This window comes from Elephas maximus, chromosome 14, assembly GCF_024166365.1.
Source record: "Elephas maximus indicus isolate mEleMax1 chromosome 14, mEleMax1 primary haplotype, whole genome shotgun sequence".
Classification (NCBI taxonomy): Eukaryota; Metazoa; Chordata; class Mammalia; order Proboscidea; family Elephantidae; genus Elephas; species Elephas maximus.
The window spans coordinates 28,357,275-28,375,826 of record NC_064832.1 but is presented as its reverse complement, the minus strand read 5'-3'; the positions used below and the strand labels follow the sequence as shown (position 1 = coordinate 28,375,826).

The window sequence follows — 18,552 nt, the reverse complement described above, 5'->3', positions numbered from 1 at the left end:
TCTATGAGAACTTCCATGTTTTCAACTAAGAAACACTAATTATAAAATTACGGAATATTAAAAGTAAACACTTTGAAAACACAGACAAGGCTCTAGAATTATAAGATTATTTGCATGTTGATAACAGAATTTCAAAAACCCTGATTTACCTTTTAAAACCACCATGTTAAATAAATCAGACTTATTAATTCATTATTTCAAATATTTATTGGATATTGACTATGTATCAGATCTGTTTTCAGCTTAGTTTCAGTATTGTTCTTATACATGAAAGAAAATTATATTAACTTGGAAAAAACATCAGTTATCATGAATTTTAAAATTACAAATGGTACACATGCATTAAAGTTATATTAAAATTTAAACAGCAAAATTTCCTACAAAACAGATTATAACACTACCATAAGAAATTAAATATAATGAAAAGTAAACTTAGCAAAGAAATTTGCAGCCTAAGATTTCACTTTAGACCTTTCCATGGCCAATACTTATGCAGGTCAGACCGAGATGATTTCATCAGCTATTCTCATGCTTCCTATGATATGTCTCAGGGTAAATCCTATCAAGGAATTATCTACCTAAAGTTTCCTAAATATTGGCACTATGCTATGTGTTGTTTTTACAGTTTTGATGTTAAAGTCCTATTCTAAAGCAACAATTACCTTAGGCTTTTTCTTTGCCTAAAAATAAGGAAGGTAATGAGTATTGTCTGGCATTCAGCAGTTAAGTTTTAGAAAACTGCTTACGATTAATTTTAGAGTCACACATGTAAGGAAAATTGTAAAGGGATACATTCGTTAATTATTCGGCGCCAAAATACTTCACTAACAGGTCTAGTTTGTGAGGAATTAGCTATGAAGAGCAAGAGTTATCTGTGTAAGACTTCTAGACAAAGCGAGTTATCAAAGCTCCAAACTCCTTGAATTGTGGAAGTATCTGAACACATCAAAGACACACTGATTAAAAAAAAATGGTCTGATAGCTTAACTACATAGACCTGAAGCTTTACTTTTGAGTCTTTTTCCTGTTATTTCAAAGGATGCAACAGACACAGGTGGCATAAAAAGGAGTCTTATTATCTCGGTGACAAGTACCCCCACTCCAGATAAAGAATCAGATTTTTAGACACCCTCCCCTCAATATACCATTAGCCTATTTGTTTTTCAGATTCTAAAACTTCTTTTTCTAAATTAACTACTACTGGTCTTAAGTGTTTTAGTTAAATTATAGAATATTAGCATGGGGAAAATGGGTCGAGACTCTGATTTTAGCTTGCATTATAATGAGTAAAATTCTGAGAAAAATATATTCACTATAGTAAGTAGACCAAACATTTACTATTAGTTCATTTATTACTGTCATATTTACATTTTGATTGATAACCATAACCATGTGCCTGAACTGAAATATTCATAATTATTGTTAAAAAGAAATGTTTTTGAATAACAACTGTGAATTCTACAATTTTAGAACTCAACTTCTTGACAAATTTGACGTGATTATTGAAGCAGAAAGGAATAAACAAACCCATAATTTAATTAGTATGCTGGTCTTAGATTTCTCTCTCAGAAAATCTGCCCAGTACACCTATTTCACTAGCTGTTTTCCTTATTCTGCTTAAACCCTTCAGTGACCTCCCTTGTTCCACAGGCTGTTCACACTCTGGAAAGGCACCTCTGGGGAGAATGTGCAGGTGTGGTAGAGGAAGACGCAGGATAAACAAGACGCATCTTCCTGTATCCTCGAACTCACTGAAATACTGAGAAAAAATTACTAATGAATTCTAGTTTTGTACATTTTTTTAACAGTATTATAGAATGGATTAAAAAACTAATTTTTTAGATGAAACTCAAATTTAAAGAAAAATAAATTCTAAGCCAGAAGCATCTCTTGCGGTGTCTCTTCTCTACTAGAGGTGCTCTTTCTCATCTGTGGACACTAACTAATGGAATTAAGAAATAAGTTCTCTAATGCAAACTAGAAGGGGATAATTAATACAAGGCTAGCAATAGTAGTTATCTTTGGGTGGTAAAAATACGTGATTTTTAAATAGTTTTTGCCATTTACAAGGTTTCTATGCCTATGTATTTCATGCTAGGAAAAATTTAAAAACATTCATTTTTAAGTTGAAAAAAATGCTTAAGTTTTTAGATCTAGAAGTCAGTTTCACTGCATTATTATTTATAATTATAAATAAATCAGGTTCGTTTTTTCTTACATAATTTATCAGTACACTTTAAAAATTATTTCATCAACCCACTTTTCTTATACTTACTTTCTGAGGTTTTTGGGGCTGGGAGGGTGGGGAAACGACAGTGAAACGATTCTTGCTGAATCCCCTTTCAACACTGCTTGAACGAGTTAAAGCAAACTGCTCATCTGAAGCTGATTTTGAAGTTCTTCCCATGTTAGTTAATTTTTCATGATCATTTCTAAAGTTCCTGAACCCGGTAAGGCTGCTTGAAATAGTCACTTTTATTTTTTTCAAGTATTTCTCTCTCTCCTTTTTAAAAACAAAAATTCCCCCAGTCACAGAAATAGTACATGCTTATTTTTATGGTCTTAAGAAACAAGGATATAATTCTCTGCTGCCCCATAGTAAGATTTATCTCACACCCAGAGTAAACCAGTGAAACAGGTTAGTATATGTATTCTAGTGAGTCTGCACATGTTATTTGATAACTTTTTATATTTAATCATGAATAACTTTATATCTCATTAAACATCCATCTACATTATTTTTTATAATTGCAGTTATTACACTGAGCATGTTATTTAATCAGCCTTTTGTTATTGGACACTTTAGAATTTCTCTTAATCTTTTAATATAATAAGCAATTTCTTTTAAATAATAAACACAGATTACTTCTTTATATTAATTGCTTTTGGAATATCAGAACACCAAAATATGTAATTCATTATACTTTTAATGTGCTTACAATCTTAAAAAATATACTACGGTTGGTTTACACATACCTGAGAAGAAAAGTATCAACTATATCACTTATTAGCAGAAAATTAACATTTGAACTTTGTGACCTGATATTTAGGCTGGTGTTTTGAGATTCTGGATATCTTAGTCCACCGGCTCGTCTTCATTTTTTTCCTTAAAATTTTAATCATAATGCTAATAAATTTAAAAAGACTAATATTCATGTATAAATGAGGCACAATTAATGAGTTTTATATCCTTCAGGCGTGTTAGGGCAGAGACAAATGAATAATGCCAGACTGCTAAAGCTGTGAAACAGTGTACAGGACAGGTTTGGTTTTAAAAACGTACAGGAATTAGGTGGGGGAGGAGAATTGGAGGTGATGAAGAAACAGAGGTACAAAAAACCCAATCCATCAGGACTAGTTCATTTTGAAAAACTTAAAAGGCTGGGACAAGATCATGGGGTGCTAAGCTAAGTAGTGCCAAGCTAAGAAATTTGAATTTTGTTATAAGGCAAAAAAAAAGTGTTTTAGGAAGATTAAAGGAGGCAGTGGGGGTTTAGAGGCAGAATTCTTGCCTTCCACGTGGGAAGGTCCAGGCTTCATTCCAGGCCGATGCATCTCATGCACAGATAGCACTCGTGTGGCAGTGGAGGCCTGTGTGTGGCTATGGTGCTGAACGTGTTTCACTGGCGCTTCTAGACTAAGGCTGACCAGGGGGAAAGGCATGGCAATCTATCCTGAAAACCAACCAGGGAAAACCCCGTGGATCGCGATGATTCTGGCAGTTTGGTTCCATTACGCATGAGGTCACCATGAGTCAGGGGCTGACTCCACAGCAGCTAACTATAAGAAATAAGATTAAACTAGTGGTATATACTAAATTAAAAAAAAACAAAAAACCAAACCCGTTGCTGTTGAGTCGATTCTGACTTATACTGACCTTATAAGACAGAGCAGAACTGCCCAACAGGGTTTCCAAGGAGCAACTGGTGGATTTGAACCGCTGACCTTTTGGTTAGCAGCCAAGCTCTTAACCACTGAGCTACCTAGGCTCCAGGTATTTACTATAGGCAATGAAATTATAAGAATAGAACAATTCTAATAATTATAGGCAAAGAACTCAGCTAAGATGCTGTGGAACAGAATGAGAAATAATGAGGTTCTTAATCATGGCAACGATTGCGAGGATGGAGGCAATCAAAGACGACTGTGGTTTATTTGCAGAAATGACAAACACCAATAAGCTGAAGCAGAGGGCCTGTTATTTATTATGCCTTTTTAAATGGCCTGTCCAGGTTTATAGTTCGAGTCATTAGCTTTGACTCCAGATGATCAAGTAAAAAATAATTTCACAGTCATCAAAGCATGATTCTTAAAAACTTGATTATCACACACATTCCTATTAACAATCCATTTAAAAATTTTGTTTGAAGTCTAAATGGTCTCAGATGAAGGTTCTAACCTTGAGTCAGATTCATACACAACATTCTGTCCTATCTGTAAAGGTCAAGTAGGCTGAGGCACACACAAGTGTCATGGTACACTTAAAGAAGTGTGGAAAATTAAATCTGTAGATAAAGCTGAAACCTGAAACAGCCGTAAGATCTGGTCCCTATAAGCTCTTTGATCCTCTTAGCTACTGTTCTCTCTCACATACATTTGATCACAACCACAGATTTTGTTGTTCCCTATACACGTCAGAAGTATTCCTGCCACAGTATTTGCTATTTCCTCTGCCTGAAAGGCTCTTCCCATAGACATCGACATGGTTACTCCCTCATTGTTTTTAGGTTTTTGTTCAAATGTCATCTTCTCTGAGGCATTTCCTAGCCACATCATTTAAAAATGTACCTTCTCTGCTATCCCATCCCTGCTTTTATTTGTTTTCCATAGCACTTTTCACCATTTGATATATACTACATATGGTACCTGTTATGGATTGAATTTTGTTCCCTCAAAATATATCTTATAAATCCTAACCACTACCCCCCAAAAAACCAAGCCCGTTGCTGTCGAGTCGTTTCAGACTCATAGCGACCCTGTTGGACAGAGAACTGTCCCATAGGGTTTCCAAAGAGCGGCTGGTGGATTTGAACTGCCAACCGTCTGGTTAGCAGTAGCTCTCTTAACCACGGCGCCACTAGGGCTCCCTAACTCCTACACCCACGGTTATAATTCCATTTGGGAATGGTTTCCTTTGTATGTTAAGAAGCTGTATCTATATACACGATGTGTTTTAAGCCAATCCCCTTGGAGATTTTAAAAAAGCAGATTAGGCACAGAGAATCATAAGGGAAGACAGATACCATGCCATATGAAGATCACCTGATTTCAGACTAATCGCCTCCTAAACTGTGAGAAAATAAATTTGTTCCTTAAAGCCACCAACTTGTGATATTTCTATTCTATCAGTACTATACAACTAAGATAGTACCTAACAGTTTTTTGTCCCCTTCCCCTTCACCCCTCAGAATACAAGCTCTGTTCAGTCCTTTTCCTCAGTTCCTAAATAAAATAAATAAATATGTAGCAATAAATATGTTTCAAATCTACTTTTAATGCTGCTTGTCAAACATCAACATTTTCACACTGCCAGAAAAGACATTAAAGAAAATGCAAACAAAATAATATAAAAATCTGTGTAGACCAAGTTAAAATTAACAAACTATCTTAAGAAATTATGCACTTAACCTTTTTCGACTTATACTATGGAACAGCAAGTACTGAACATTATTGCTTCATGCTAAAACGATATTTTTAACTAACTGCATGCAAACTTTAAATTACATTAAGTGCAAAAACAAAAGTCTTAGTGGTATTGTAAGAACTTACATTGCTGAAAATGTTAGATCTATTAGTACACACATTCCCCAAAATTATAAAATAATGAGATGTGGAAATAAGCAGACTAAGTTTTTACATTTCTAAATGATTTACAATTTCTACCACTCTATTCTTTTAATAATTGGTGATAAGTGGTTAAGGTATAAAGAAAAGTATACAGAGTATCTTTGATAAAAAGTTAATCAAACTAAGGAACATTAGTTTAAAAAGTGGTTTAGAATTTTCTTTTTCCTTAGAATTTCTCAAACAGAATTTAGCGCTACAGCATAAAGTAGTTATAAACAATAACAAAATTCTTCAATTTACATTTCTTCAAAACACAAAGGTCAAACCATAGGAATATAATCTGGTACAGATATAATCAGATTATTCAAGTCCTACAGAATCAAGGGAGAAGGAAACCTGTACTTTTCAAATGCTAATCAAAGTCGAAGTGCATTTACTCATGAAGTTTCTGCATTAATACAAGAATTATATTAATAATTAATCCATTGAATTAAATTTCCATATAATAAACACACAAAAAAACAGCAACTGACTTGTCACCTAGCACAGTATATTTTAACACAAAAAGTTCAAACTTATTTGCTAATCTTTTTTCATTGCATATAGCAAAAAAACATTAGAAATACCTGGGATATATTTTATAAACAAAAAAGGTTAAGAAAATACTCAATTTCTGGTGGAGGAGTTATTTCTGTATTAAAGTGGTTCAAGATATTAGGCATAAAACAGTTATAAGAAATCTATTGACAAGAGTAAGAAAATAAAAAGGCTTTTTGTAGGTGAAAAGGCATTGATGATGGTCTCCTATTTCAACTCCCAGTTAAGCAAGTGATCTGTCTAAATATTTAGTAGATTCAAATCTATCTTAGAAGTTTAGGACATTAATTTTTCTCCTTTTTGTTAATATTAAATGAGTAATATTGCTTAGAATAAAACTTTTTTCATGACGAAGGGATGGCAACATCTACCTGTAAAAGGAAAGAAACAAAATTTCAATTTAGGATGTCAGCTTTTAAATGACTAAACACATCAACTCAGAGATCAATTTATGGGAAGCATAATCTTGCTAATCCAATTATGGATAACCTGCACATATATCAGTAATGATATCTAGTGCCATAAAAGCACTTTAATTCTATAACAACCAATAGGGTATATTACTGATTGAAGGAAATATTTAGTGTTAAATATGGAATTTAGTCTATGGTCAAGTTTTTAAGTATCTTTTACATAATTTATTGATAGGCTGTTTTCTCCTCTGTAATAAAGAGACTGGAATGAGGATGCACGCTATTATAATAAAATTCAGTGCAACAGTTTTTCTATATCTTACTCCCCAAATATTTCAATTTTTCTTTAATCTATTTTCAGGGTTTTTAAAAAAGAGACATTTTCGTTTAGCTATTGTAATAGCACAATATGGTCCTCTTTCACATCTGAAGTCCGTAGATATAAAGATTCACCTGGTAAATGTAAAATCCTGACATTTAGAAGACAGATAAGACTAATATTCTCAAACTTTACTTAAAATACATTTAGGGAGAAAACAAAAGCAAAAACAAAAAACCACACTGATGGGTTAATTTTCAAATTCTAGAAAAACTTACTGGCAATAAAAGAATGATGGCACATTAGACAAGCTTTGTAATTTATTCAAGTAAATATTTCTATGTATCTGTATGCTTAATCCTGGAGTATTTTTAGTTGAACAAAAATTATCATTTATAAGTATCATATTTGTTATAGTTGAAATAAGACAAACAGGTTAAGAACTTGTTGGGTAATTTTTAAGAGCACCAAGGCACTATTATTTCCATGTAATAATCAGCATTTAATTCTAGCCTCCATATATATGCTATGTTGCTCCTTTAGGAAAAATATTTTGCTGGGGAAAGAGGGAGTGAGATTATTCTTAAAAAGTGAGAGCTCTGTTACCTGCCTTCTAGAACACTCTCCTGATTCTCTACTTGATCATATAAATATGCACAGTAGTAGTTTCACAGGAGCAGTATTGAGGAAGATTCCCTATTTTCTATGCCTAGCCATGGGATCGATGTCCTAAGAGAACTGTATAAATGATGCTATAAAAGGTAATGTTAAATAAAGGAAAACAACAAATCTTTTTGGGAAGAGTATGTTATAAAGCTGCCTTTAATAAAAATTATCTATAAAGACTTTTATGAAATCATGGGAAAACATATCTAAAATATAATGTGTCCTATGAACACATAAATTCACAACCTTAGAAGCAGGCTCCTATCTATTTGCAAATGCAAGCCTAAATCATAAACTATATTTTTAGATAAAATTAGAAAGATAATTTATAGTCAATAATAGAAAAATTCCATTTCTCTGGGTAATTATATTCACGATCTTTATAAAATTAACAAGAAAAATTTGAAAAAGAGAGCTTTGTCTTATATACATTTTTTACCTTCAAATCAGAATTTAAACAGAAGATTCTTTACCCCTTGAATATAATTACTTAAATTATATCTGAAATACTTTCAGGTTCCCAAAATAGATCATCATCCTGATTGGAAATAATGCTTTAAAAACTGCTTTTATTTTGTAGATTTTCTGCTTTGTTATAGAGAAAAGGGTAAGATACTCATAGAAAATAAGACCAGAGGTTATGAGATATACTACACAAACACTCCTTTTATCCTGAACATCGATTTTTAGCTAATGACATGGGAAAACACCAACAAATAAGGTATAGAAAGTTAAAAAAAAAAATTCCTTCAGATTTTAATTAAAACAGTTTAACTTTAATTTGTACCTATAAAATTTATAGCTATAATAATAATTTTTAGTCTTACTGTGAAGTTGAATACTGGATATAAAAAAGCAAACAAAGCCTCCATATTTTCAAGAAGGCCCGAATCAAAAGAAACCTAAATAAAAAAGATTAGGATTGTCAAACAAGAATCTGCTAAAGGTTAAAGAAAACATAAAAAGAAAAGGAAGGGAGGGAGGGAGAAAAGAAATCGTGAAATATGTTAGAAGACCTAGGAGTAAAATCATCTCATCTGTAGCAAATTACTTGTCTGTTACTTAGCTGTCCAATGAATAGGTCGGTTATCTGTAAGGCTTTTCTTACCTTTAAAGTTGTATGATTAACTGCATTTTTAAAACCAGAATTTCGGGAATATAATTCACATGTACTGACACTTTTCTCCCTTCCCTTATAAAATATTTAAAGAAATATTTAGAACCATTACTAAAAATTATCTTCTCAGTTCTGTTCAAAACGCATAACATTTTATAACATACATTTATTTGTAAGATAAGCAAATATCCTCAAAGTGCTTTTATTTTACTAAAGAAATGAAAGGGAGAATTAATATTTCTGTTATAGCTGAAGTAAAAATCTGAATTAATACACTAAATATAAGTGTACATTAAAATAAACTTCTTTGATGCTGTAAGTATAATAAAGTCTTGATGACATTTAACACAATTATTAAATTGTACCTAGACCATCGTAATAGACACAACGTATCTGAAAAATATTAGTACTACCTTATTTTTAACAAACCATACAAAACACGCGATTATAAATAATACTAGTAATACATTATCAATAAAACTGAAAACACATCAAGTTAACGTCAAAAAAAAAATCAAGTTACATTAATATACATTAAAATGCTATGTAGAATGTGGCCAACCTTACTTCAGCAGCACAGTTAATACTGGAGACAATTTTAGAACCTTAACTCCAATATTTACGTGCTGCTAAGGCACTGCTGACTTTGATATCGTAAGACCTTTGGATAAAAACAAACACATTCTCTTCAGAAGATCAGACCCTTGTATTTCTGAGGCAGCACAACATGGCCTGCACCTTTTCAAAAATCCACAAACCATTATGTGCTGCTACTTTACTCCAAGGTTTTGGTTTTTAGAAACCACACATTAGCACCTAAAGAATACAAAAAACATTTTCTTTTAGAAAAAAGAGGATAAATTTGAATTGACTCGAAAGCAACTGGTTTATTTTAAAAAAAAACCATCCTGGAAGATTCTAACGTTGACATAGTATGTATAGTTACTTTTTAAAACCTTTTAGTAACATAAGGAAATTTATTTCTACAGCAAAAACTTAATGAAAGCCTACTCTGCGCCAAGTCCAGTGCTGTAGGTTAGGAACACAAAGATATGAGGAAAAGAAAAGCATTATTTCTTCTCAATTTAGTATGTCAACACAGGTAAATGCTTATTCAAACGTTTGAATGTAGTATATATTAGCTTATTTTTTCCTTTTAGAAACAAAAAAGTTAAATAAAATTTGGCCTTTACCTTGGTAAAAGAATTCACAAACTGCAGTTTGTTCCTTGTAGTGCATCTTTCAAAAGAAATCTTCATCAAGTAGGTAAGACTTCATGTCAAGGGGGGAAAAAAAGCCCACAACAGTATGAAATGACAGACAGCTCAGTTTCAATAAATTTAAGCTAGCAAGATTCATAATGAATAAAGAAGACCGAAGAATTGACGCCTTTGAATTGTGATGTTGGCGAAGAATACTGAATATACCATGGACTGCCAAAAGAAGGAACAAATCTGTCTTGGAAGAAGTACAACCAGAATGCTCCTTAGAGGCAAGGATGGCGAGACTGTGTCTTACATACTTTGGACATGTTGTCAGGAGGGATCAGTCCCTGGAGAAGGACATCATGCTTGGCAGAGTACAGGGTCAGCGGAAAAGAGGAAGACCCTCAACGAGGTGGACTGAGACAGTGGCTGCAACAATGAGCTCAAGCGTAACGATTGTAAGATGGCGCAGGACCGGGCAGTGTTTCGTTCTGTCGTGCATAGGGTCACTATGAGTCGGAACCGACTCGACGGCACCTAACAACAACAACAAGCAAGATTCAAATACAGTTTTAAAGGAAAAGACCAGAAGTCATTTGAAATATTTCAATACTAAATACAATAAAAATATACAAATGATCCCAAACCAACTGTCCATTAGATAATCTGTTAAAAAATTCAAATACTTTATCCTCAACATTTATCTCCACATTAGAATAGTTATTTTCCTAGAGTTGGATGTCACTTACCATAAAAAGTAATTACAAAACTATAAAGCCTTGGAAGGATGAGTTAACTTGGTACCCTTAGATGTGAAATAAAACAGGAATCTGTGGCTCTGAAATTTCCTCTTCTCTTTCTCCACTCCCATCTACCAGGCAAGAAAGTACACCCCTAAACAGTTTCCACTATGCAGATGAGGAATAAAATTACCTCTCTTTAAAAGGTACCAGCACACAGCTACAACTCTAGCTCAAGCCTTGATAGCCTCTTTGGGCCTCAGTTTTCTCAGCAGTAAAATGGTCATGCTGTAACTACAATACTTCTATTAAAAAATAAGGTGATATCTACCACCAAAGCACTGCAATCTGCCCCATTTTAATAGCTAATTGTTTATACAAAGGACAAAATCATCTATTTTTAAAATACATAAAATTTTTGCCATTATTAAAAAGTCTATATGCCATTATTAAAAAGTCTATATTCCCTAATCTGAGCAACCCATGTTTCATATATTACTCTATGGTATTACTACCTTAAGTTTCTATACAATTTTTAACATGTAATCAAGATTAAAAAAAAAAAAAAAAAAACCCAGTCCACCCAGAGGTACCTTCAAAGGCCTGGCAATCTCCTTCCAAAAAATCAGCCATTGAAAAAACTATGTAGTGCAGTTCTACTCTGACACCCATGGGGTCACCATGAGTCAAAATCAACTCAACAGCAAATGTTTTTTTTATTGGATCATTTCCATCAGCAAACATGTTGTAATTCCTCTCATCTTAATTTCATCTCCAACAGGCTGTTACTTTACATGACAATATTGCAATTTTAATCACCAATGTTTTAATAAACACTCTTGGGGAAGACTGTTTTCTATTTTTAACTAAAACTGCTTTCTATTTGAAAGCCTGATAAATTTTAACTATTAGAAAAAAAATTTATTCCCATACTCCAGAAGATATGGAAATTCTTGATTCAAATGAATTGACATATCAAAAGGTTCCAGTTGAGCAATTCCAGCCAGAGGGACTAGAGATATCACTTTCTCGTATTCAAGGTCAAGGGGGTTCTATTTTAAATTCAAAATTCCCTTGTATCTATATGTTCGAACTATTCCCACAACTACATGATAGGATATTCGAATGCTAATCGTGGCATGAAAATGTTTCTGCTAGTTTGTTTTTTAGATTTATCTTTATGTATCACTACATTATATTAGGCTTTCGAACACTTGATTTTACTTTTAATCCAGCATGAACACAACTTGTACTGTTAGTTACTTTCTCCAAATATGCTTCAAATTCTGTATATAGCAACTGGTTCTATACAGCCCCTGGGCCACAAAATGACTATCCTAGCTCAAGGACAGTTTGAATACTATACAAGTGGTTTGATATGCTACTATACCTTGAGGAAAATTAAAAATAGCTCTTTTTAATCCTAAATTATGAGGTTTAACTAAACTGCATGACAATTTCACTAAACATGGTAATTTTTTATTTCCATGCTAAGAAGTTGAAAATTTTATAAATTATTCAAATATAATATTCAGGCAACAGATTAAAATTTGGTTGTTCGACTCTTGTTTCTGAATGGATATAAATGCTTAAAACCAAAAAGGTAATATTAGAGAAGATACCAACTAGAGACCCAAAACCTGTTGCTGTAGAGTTGATTCTAACTCATAGTGACCCTCTAGGACAGAGAAGAACTGCCCCATGTTGTTTCCAAAGCTGTAATCTTTATGGAGGCAGACTGTCACATCTTTCTCCTGTGGAGCGGCTGGTGGGTTTGAACTGCCAACTTTTCAGTTAGCAGTGGAGTGCTTAACCACTGCACCATCAGGGATCCTAGCGTACTAGAGAAAATATCTTTAAAATTCAGTGTGGAGAAAAGATACACAATGAAATATTCAGATATAATCTAAAAGTCCTGTTCTATAATCCAAAAAACCTTCTAGTTTTTGGAGTTTAAGTGAATATAAAGTTTTAGAATAACAATTACAAGGATGGCAGTGTTTCGTTCTGCTGTACATAGGGTCACTATGAGTTGGAATCGACTCAACCGCACCTAACAACAACAACACACTTCCTTGATTTCTTCCGGTAGAGAAATGAATGAATAAACGATTACTTAAAAGTTGTAAAGTGGATTTTAATCTAGACAATTTATTCCAGAAATGTCAGGCTACACATATAAGCCAAAAAAGTTATCATTTTTATTAGCTTCTCAACAATACTTTCCCTATATAGAAAGTTAAACTACTTAAAAGCTATACATTCACATTACATTAAAAATTAAATTCTTGATAACTTTCCTCTACTTCCTCGATATAAGTAAATTACAAATATACCATAATACCCGTCAAGAAATGTAATATAAAAGATTTGATAAGATCGTACATACCTTAGTACTTTTTTTCCTTCCTAGGTACATTACTCTTTTGCTCCCTTTGCCTCCTAATTACGCATACTTGCCCTTTGCTATTCTCTTTACACTAAATTTTCATCCTGTGCCAATCATCCCTTGTATTCAATTAGTCAATAAAACTGATTCTTTGAGATCTCAGTTTATCAATTCCCTTGCTAGTCTTAATTTCACACCTTAAAAACCACATCTAAGTACCTTCTACCTACCACTGCATTTTAGCGGGTCTTCCTATCTTCAGTCAATTAATAAAACTTACTAAAAAATAAAAACAAAAAACCCAAACTAGTTGCCATTGAGCAGACTCTGACTCATGGTGACTCCGTGTATTTCAGTGCAGAACTCCATACAGACTCTACGTACTCCATATGGTTTTCAATGATGTGACCTTTTGGAAATAGACAGCCAGGCCTTTCTTCAGAGCCACCTTTGGGTGGATTCAAACAACTTTTCGGTTGGTAGCCAAGTGCTTAACCATTTGCATCACCTAGGGACTCCAAAACTCAAATACTTCAGAATATATTTGGCTTTCTGAGTAGAGTCTCCACTTACCCAAGTCCCAAGGTTTGTATAATTAGGACCTACCCTGTATTTCCTATTTTTCTCCAATGAAAACATGCTACCATTCTAGTTAAAAGGTGTCTTTTAAGAGACATGAAAATCAAATGCAATGTACAGACCTTTTTGAAACAATCAAGAATGTTCATGAGCTAGGTTATATAGTATATAGTAAGGAATTATGATTAATTTTGTTAGGTGTGTTATACATATTGTGGTTATATATTTAGGAAAAAAGGTCCCTATAAGTTAGAGAAGCATAATGAAGTATTTATGGGTGGACAGAAGATTAACTAAGCATGATGCCACTACACTGACCAGGTAAGCAGCAAATGGAACAGATACAGTTGCTCATCATTTGACTGTAGTGGTTATCCTTTCCCACGGAGTGATTCCTCAAAGTCCCTGAAGAAACAATTTGTTTTCTAGTTCTTTCCTCACTCAAACCGTATACTTCTAATCTGACCTCTGAATCTTTACTACAGCTACTGTTCAAGGCTAAAATACTCCCAACAATCCCCTTTTATCCTCACTTTTTAAAAAATATTATTTGTTGTTGAGGATAGACACAGCAAAACATACACCAATTCAACAGTTTTTACATATACCATTTAGTGACACTGATTACATTCTTCAAGTTGTGTAGCCATTCTCACCCTCCTTTCCTGAGTTGTTCCTTCTTCATTAACATAAATTAACATAAATTCCCTAAAGTTCCTATCTAATCTTTTGAGCTGTTGTTATCAATTTGATCCCAAATAGGTAGTTCTTAAAGAAGGATAAGGCTCAAGGCACTATTTATCCCCACCTTTTTTTTTTTAAGGACAATGCAAGTTTATCTTTCCAGTAGATTTTCACTTCTAATTTTCTAGCTGATACATGTTCCTGTAAAAACAAAACAAAACAAAAGCATAGCATGCTTATGAAAATACCTCACGGGAGGAGGGCAAGGTTGGCAAAGGTGGAAGGAGCACATTATTTTTGTAAAACTATGGCATAGTAAAAAAATCAGGAAATGGAACCATTCAGCTCTTGTCCTTTATTATTATTATACAACAGGACTGTCTATTCTGGGAGGAGGATTCTTAATTGTCCCTCCTGGCTTTTGATATACTGCTCTAACTTTCCATTCTCATGATCTTTCAAAAAAAAAAAAGTTATTTTGAAAGGTGAGACAAACATAAATTAAATGTCTTGCTTTCTAAGAAGCAAACTGGAACATGAATCCGAGTAAATGGGGATCTTTAAATACCGTATTTAGATATTAGATAAGAGTTAGATAACAGTTTAACAAAATTTAAAAAATACAGTAAACAAATTTTATACCTCCTTGTAAATGATTAGCAACTCTCACTTTGTTCCATCAACATTTTAGTTAGGCATGTATTTAATTTCTTTCTTAGAGCTCCTTTAGTATCATTCATCGAATTTACTTTATGCTATTTTTTTTATTAGTGATTTAAAAAATTAAAAAAATTTAGGCATGTTTTCTAAGCTGTAAAATCATTCTGAGTGCAATACAACTCACTGGTCAATTTCTACATTTCAAACTTTATCAATCTAATAAGCAGCAGAAAAAACTTACTGAAGCAGCAATGATACAAAACAGTGAATTTGAAGCCAAAGACCTAAAATGGAATCCTGGCTCTTTGCCCTATGAATCCTTATCTTGGGCAAGTTGTTTCAGTACACTGAGTCTTTAGTTCCTCTTTTGTAAAATGGGGCTAACACAGAGCCTCTACTTCCTCTTTGTAAAATGGGGCTATTCATGCCTACTTTAAATCGTGTAATCTTCAATTTATATGAACATATCTAGAAGTAATGAGGTGTTCAATAAATGCCTGCTGAATCTAAATTTATAGTAAGATTTGAAAGACATTTTTGATAAACGCAGGGTTTCAGTGGACTGCAGCGCAACATGAACCCACAGTGCTGGTGACAAGAGAAATCCAGTCTCATCAGGAAACATTAACAGAAGTACCTTATTCATAAGAGACACTGTATTTTGTACCTCAGACCACATTGGGTATACTGGGCTCAGCTCTATATGCAATATTTTAAAATAAATATTGATAAGAGGTAGCAGATCCAAACTGGGATATCTAGGATACTAATGGTCTAGAATTCATGCTGTGAGAACCAACAGAAGTACCTGAGTGTATTTATCCTGCACAAAAGATATAAAAACTACTTCTGAAAGATATATCTAGGGCCAAAGGATTAAGCTGTACACTAAGCTGAAATTTGTCTTATTTTACTTTTACATCAATTACTACCCTAAGTGCAAAAAGTTTATTTACTGTGGTTCTAACCCTAATATTCTGAGGCCTAAAATAAGTGAAGATGAATTTAACATGTAATCAACTTTTAGAAAAATTCAGTGTACTTTGCTAAGCTTGTATTTTTAAGGAGCTGGAGGACAGACAGCCAATTTTAAATTCTGATTATAAGGGCACCAAATACTACAGGCACAAAGAAACAATTTAAAGAGCCAAACTAAACCAAAAAACCACTGCCATCGAGTCGATTCCGACTCATTGCGACCCTACAGGCCGTGAAAACGGAAAAAAAAAAAAACTATGATAAATTAAAATTTGGATATTTCTTGATATTATCATTTTACTATGATTCTGCAATCAGACTTGAAAGTGACAGCACTCTGTGGTATGCACTATTAAATATATCAAAATTTCACTTTCATGAGCTAGAAATGATTTTACTATAAAAAATATGAAACTAAATGAGATGTTTTAAAGAAACTCCTTGTAATAATATAAAAATAAACATGCATTTCTGAATTTAACAGAAAGAGTGAAACTGACAGTCTAGGCAAAAAGTCAGGTGTGATCACTCACAACCAAATGAATATTTCAATTCTGCATTCGATGTATTCCCATACATTTTTACACGGAGATAACTGTAAAACTCAAGTTTCAGACAAATAGGTAACAGCAAAGGGCAAGGTTACATAGAACAGTCTGGTATGTTATGATATTGTATTTTTACTCAGAACTTGAAATCCCTATTATATTTTTATATTTATTTTCTATTTGAATCAAGGCCTGTGTTATTAAATTCTGCCTTATTTTCATTTTCCTAAGAAAAGATTGCAAAGTAACTTCATAAATAAGAAGCTCTCTATTATTCTTCTTTGAATCATCCATCTTAAAGCTGACAGGAAGGTGTTCAGGGCAGGAAAACAATGAATCCAACCTCTTTCTACAATTTCAGCACCCAAATTCAGATTTTTATGGCTTCATTTTGTTTTGAGAGCAGAAAAACAGCCATGGCTTAAATATGAAAGCTCAGATTTAACTCATTTTGTTAAACATATATGTTCATATATATTTATATATGTATTATAATACATATGTACGTGTGTGTCACATGTAAGACCTTAAGAACCTGGAAAACCTGGCATTTGATTAAACATTGTCTAATTCTCAAAAATAGCAGTTGTTTGAACAATGATTGGAAAGCAGCTATAACAGATTGTGATCTTTCTCTATATTCATAAATTGTAAAATAATATATAGCTTTTAGAGCCTATTTTTGACATATTTACTAAATAGCAATCCATCATATCAGTAGTTTGTAAGTCACTGTTTACCACCAAATGCTTACAGTAGCTGATACCTTTACAAATTTTTTTGCTTTAAATTATAACACCCTCTACCACTAATCCAATCGCCAAAAGAATACTTCCTCCCTTTTTTGGGCAGATATCCATGGATTTCTCCTAGGAAAACTGCCATTAAAAAAACTACTAACAATAATTAAAATTTCCTCAGGAGTGGCACAGGTAGACAGCAACTTATACAAGAGTAAATTTCTATAAAAAATACATTAAAAATAGGATACTTTTCAGCTACGTCTAGTGTATCATACAAAAGCATTAATTTTTATTGAAAACACAACCAATTTTATTTTATTTGCAATATCATCATTGACTTACATTGATTAATACATTCTCACTTTTTTCTCTCAGTACTTTGTCGGTTGTACATTTATATTCTAATTCAAGAACTGACAATATTTTCTAGAATGGTATGATTATGTATCGTTACTATTCTGTTGTTAACTAGGTAACATTTCTAAAAATTTACCTTGGTAACTAGTCCAATATGAGAAATTGTTTCTGTCACTTCTTTTTACCAGACTAGCTCTTGAGAGCAAGCAAATTTAATAAGTCTCCTGATTTCCAAAGTAATTTGTCTACATCACTTGTAACACTGATAGCATGAATGGTATCTGCTTCACTCCCGTCTCCCTATTTATAAATGAATAGCTTAAAAAAATCTCTACCTTAAACAATGGCATTAAACAAACATAAAAAGAATAGACAGATGGGAGAAGGGAACACACACAACCATACAGGATTAGTAATTATGATCACTACGTACCTATTTTTCTGGGTATGGTTTAACTGGAAGCATCACCGTTTTAGCATATAAAATTAAAGGGAACTCTGGGCAAACCACCTAGACCAGACAACAAAAAGCATTGCAACTATGAAATACGGCAAACAATCTATGTTTAAAAAATTCTAGAGAGCATTCAGGAAAGGCTGTTTGCTTATAAATTTAAAAATGGAGAAAAAGTGAGGTTAAGAATGTGATACTGTCCTTGACTGTAAATTTGTTAGATGTTAAATGACACCTCGTTCTTTCTGAAAGTGGACAGCCCTCAATTCTACAGTAGGAGTGCAATATCAATCTAAAGGATTTCTTTCTATTTTGA

General features: G+C 33.0%; 1 long non-coding RNA gene across 11 annotated transcripts in view; it reads right to left on the bottom strand.

Annotated features, from left to right (window-relative positions):
• Positions 1 to 23: 23 nt before the first annotated feature.
• Positions 24 to 18,552, bottom strand: part of LOC126058351 (uncharacterized) — a 103,376-nt gene continuing 84,847 nt past the window's right edge. For 4 of the 11 annotated variants that reach the window (XR_007513203.1, XR_007513204.1, XR_007513196.1 and 1 more), the window contains 2 exons: positions 10,093 to 18,293; positions 24 to 8,684 (listed from right to left, as the gene is read on the bottom strand). This is a non-coding gene — a long non-coding RNA (uncharacterized LOC126058351). The remainder of the gene's footprint in view (positions 8,685 to 10,092; positions 18,294 to 18,552) is intronic. The other 7 variants (XR_007513197.1, XR_007513195.1, XR_007513199.1 and 4 more) reach the window with 7 other exon arrangements.